Source organism: Helianthus annuus, chromosome 11 (genome assembly GCF_002127325.2).
Source record: "Helianthus annuus cultivar XRQ/B chromosome 11, HanXRQr2.0-SUNRISE, whole genome shotgun sequence".
Classification (NCBI taxonomy): domain Eukaryota; kingdom Viridiplantae; phylum Streptophyta; class Magnoliopsida; order Asterales; family Asteraceae; genus Helianthus; species Helianthus annuus.
This window is the reverse complement of record NC_035443.2, coordinates 121,724,935-121,728,975: the sequence shown is the minus strand read 5'-3', so window position 1 is coordinate 121,728,975 and position 4,041 is coordinate 121,724,935. Positions and strand designations below refer to the sequence as shown.

General features: G+C 44.4%; 1 non-coding gene across 1 annotated transcript; it reads left to right on the top strand.

Moving 5' to 3' along the window:
• Window positions 1-1,532: 1,532 nt before the first annotated feature.
• LOC118484466 lies at window positions 1,533-1,639 on the top strand. Its single transcript, XR_004873577.1, has one exon. It is a non-coding gene; the product is annotated as a small nucleolar RNA R71 (small nucleolar RNA).
• Window positions 1,640-4,041: the final 2,402 nt, after the last annotated feature.

Genomic DNA, 4,041 nt, shown 5'->3' with positions numbered 1-4,041 from the left:
TCGTCCTCTATTCTCTTCCAAACTCCGAACTTCACTTCATCATCCCCATACCTCAAGGTGAGTGTCCCGTCATTCATATCTACCACTGCTTGGGCGGTGGCAAGGAAGGGTCTCCCTAGTATGAGGGGGACCTCGGTGTCTTCCTCCATATCGAGTATGACAAAGTCAGCTGGATAAACGAATCTGCTTACCTTTACCAAGACATTCTCGATGACACCTTGTGGGAATTTGACGGATCGATCAGCGAGTTGTATGCTCATTTTTGTAGGGCTCGTGGTTCCTAAGCCGAGTCTTTTGAACATTGATGAGGGCATGAGGTTAATGCTAGCCCCAAGGTCGGCTAAGGCATTACGAACGGGTGATTCCCCTATTGAGCAGGGAATCGTGAAGCTTCCGGGATCGATTTTCTTTTGGGGAAGTTTATTGAGTACGAGGGCGGAGCATTCTTCGCCTAAATTGACTAATTGCAAACTTTCAATTTTCTTTTTATGTGTAAGGAAGTCCCTCATGAATTTAGAGTACTTGGGCATTTGGGTTAGGACTTCGATAAAAGGAATATTGACATGCAATTGTTTTAACAGACTTTCGAACTTTGCGAATTGCTCATTGGTCTTTTGACGAATTAACCTACCGGGGTATGGAACTCGAGGAGCCTTGGTAGGCTCTGGTGACGGAGGGGAGTTCTTTTCCTGCAGAGGTGTGGGTACTGTTTCTTCCGTTGGTGGTAGCACTTCTGCAGGCCCTACGGTGCGGTTCCGTAGTGTGATGAGGTGAACTTGCGCTTTTGGGTTCGTTTCGGTATTGCTAGGTAATGCGCCTTGCGGTCTCTCGGCAAAATTTTGAGCTATTTGATTTAATTGTTTTTCTATGTTTTGAATACTAGCTTGTTGATTTCTAAAATTTGATTCTAATTGTAGAAATCTTTCCGAGTTTTTCTTATCAGTGTCGGAGACGAGGCGAGATACAGTATCTTCGAGCCTTTCTCGTCCACTTTGTTGTTGAGTGAAATTTTGTGACTCATTTCTTGGTTGCTGAAAGTTTGTTCGTTGGGTTTGTTGGTTACTACTATTGCCGGGTTCCCTCCAACCAAGGTTTGGGTGGTTTCGCCATCCTTGGTTGTAAGTTCCCGTTGGGGGACCCGACGGCCTAGGTCTATTATCAATGTAGTTTACCATTTCTTGTTGATCGTCTGTTTCTTTCATGCAACTCCAATTTTCATGTGACCCACCACACCCTTCACAAGCCATAACCGAGACTGTTTTTGTCATTTCCAATTTTTTTATCTTTGAAGAAAGGGCCTCGATTTGGGCTTGTAAAGAAGTGCTTTCATCGACCTTATGGGCGCCCGGGGCGATAGATTATTTCCCCGGGGGGTGTGCCATTGAAAATTGGTTTGAGCAATTTCCTCAATTTGATTATATATTTCGTGTGGGCGTCGATTACCTAAAAGTCCCCCGGAGCTAGAATCAAGTGTCTGCCTAGTGTGTGGCAACAATCCATTATAGAAAGTGGATACTTGTTGCCATATTGCGAGGCCGTGATGGGGACACTTGCGTAATAGCTCCTTGAACCTTTCCCAAGTTTCATATAAGGATTCCCCGTCCTCTTGTGAATATGTATTAATTTCAGTCATTAACTTAGCAGTTTTAGCGGGAGGGAAATACTTATATAGAAATTTTTGGGCTAGTTCATCCCAGGTGTTTACCGATCCAGCTGGGAGGGCGTTGAGCCAAGCTTTCGCTCGGTCTTTTAGTGAGAAGGGAAACATACGGAGGCGGATGGCGTCGTTTGATGCTCCTTGATCCGAAAGGTATCACATATTTCCAAGAAATTAGTTATATGTAGATGGGGATCCTCGTCCGCAAGCCCGTGGAAGGTTGCGGAGTTTTGGAGCATTTGTATCAAATGCGGCCGAAGTTCGAAGTTATTAGCTTCGACATTCGGAGCATTGATAGCGGCGCCTAGATTACCTACGGTGGGTCGTAGGTAATCCATAAGGGTACGTTGGTCCGCCATTGGAGGTGGGTCACCCGAAACCTTCTCTTGGTTTTTGGCTTTTAACCTTTTTCTGAGAAAGTGTTCGGGTTCTTCTAGTGGTTCTTTTATGTCTTTATTGGAACTGGAGCTCATACACTACGTGAGGTTGGCGTCGGGTTCCAAGTCCTGCAATAAAAACAGAAAAGAATGTTGGTCAGAAGGTTCACCACGGCCCCGTGTTTAGCGAACACGGCCCGTGGTCGGAGTTTCAGTGATTGTTTTCCAGATCCCAGTTACTGGAAGTTGGACACGGCCCCGTGTTGCACCGGCACGGCCCTGTGGTCAGCCTTCTGTAACTTGGAAAACAAAAACTGCCAGTAACGATGCTGGGCACGGCCCGTGTCCGACCAGGCACGGCCCGTGCTAAGCCCTGCAGAAGCTGAAAAACTAAGAAAAATTCTAAAAATTAAAAAGAAAAATAAAAATATGATTAGGCCGTTGATTCCTAACTTTCTTAAAATCCTTGTGTCCCCGGCAACGGCGCCAAAAACTTGATGTGCGTGAAGTGTGTTATATTTTTGATGTATATTTAAGCCCTTTTTACACTTTTAGCCAAGTTTTAAATTTATAAAACACGATATTCACTAACACTAAACACACATATGGGCAAGTGCACCCATCGTTGACGTAGTATAGTATTGGTAAGATACCGAGGTCGTCCAAGGACACAAGAGCTTTTAATACCGGTTTATCCTCAACGTCTAATCAAATCAAAAAGTGAGAAAAATGTTTTTTAAGCTAAGAAAATAAAAACTAACTAAATGCTGAAAAATAAAAATAAAATAAAAACAGATAGACAAGATGAATCACTTGGATCCGACACGTGTATTAGTATACACTTTGATTATTTTCGCACTTTTGCACTTGTTTAAGAGATTATCTTAGTTATTGTAGTAGGCCCCTCTTTTGAAGGCGACGTTACCCTCAACCCAGTAGTTTGAGCCAGCAAGGATACAATCCTAAAGGGTCGGATTATTGAAAGATAATGAATTAAGTTATTAATGCAAATTGTGGTAGGCCCCGCTTTCGGCGGTGACGTTACCCTCGGCTAAGTAGTCTGAGTCAGCAGGGATACAGTCCTAAATAGCCGGGTTATAGTATTAATAGTAGTTAACTTATGAGGGGGTCAAAGAGTTTGGATCCCCGCCATCCAATACCTATGGGCATTGAAGGAGATCCTACTAAATTTGACCCAGGTCCCAAGCAGGACCTCTAAACGCTGAACAAGGGCAAGACCCTTACCAAACCGTTCCCTTAACCCCCGACCAGGTAGCCAACATACCTCCATATAGACCGTGGAGATATGAATGGTGAAAATCTTTTATTTTATATAGACAGTAAAATAATGCCAAGACAACACGGACAAACGATAAGGAAAGATCACCTTCAACATAAGCAACTATTATTAAAGTCATTAATACAAAACCAAATAAAAAGTGCAAAAGATTAAAAATAAAAAGTATTATACTAAACACTTGTCTTCACCAAGTGATGTAAGAGACTTAGGCAAACATGGCCTTGATTGTCAAGAACTCTTACGAGCAATCTTGGATCCCGAGACGACTCACACACTCTACGATGGACAATGGATGATGGTGGTGGATGATGGTGTTATGGTGGTGGTGAGTGGTGGATGAAGTGTGAGAGAGGTGGTGTGCCAAGGGATGAGATGGAATGAAACCAAGCACTCCTATTTATAGGCTGAACAGAAGGCTGGGCACGGCCCCGTGTCCGCTGGACACGCCCCCGTGCCCGTCTGACACTCTCTCTCCTCATTAATTGTAATTCGCAATTACAATTAATGCGCCTGTTGTACTTTCACCACGCCCCCGTGCCCGCTGGACACGGCCCCGTGGTGGGCAATGGAAGCTTCTATAAGTTTGTCTTTTTTGCTGCTTCTTGGGCACGGCCCCGTGCTGGCTGAGCACGGGGCGTGTTCAGACTTCTGTTTTCTCTTCTTTTCCTTGGAGGATGCCGTTGAGGGTCCGGGCAGTCTGCTTTTAT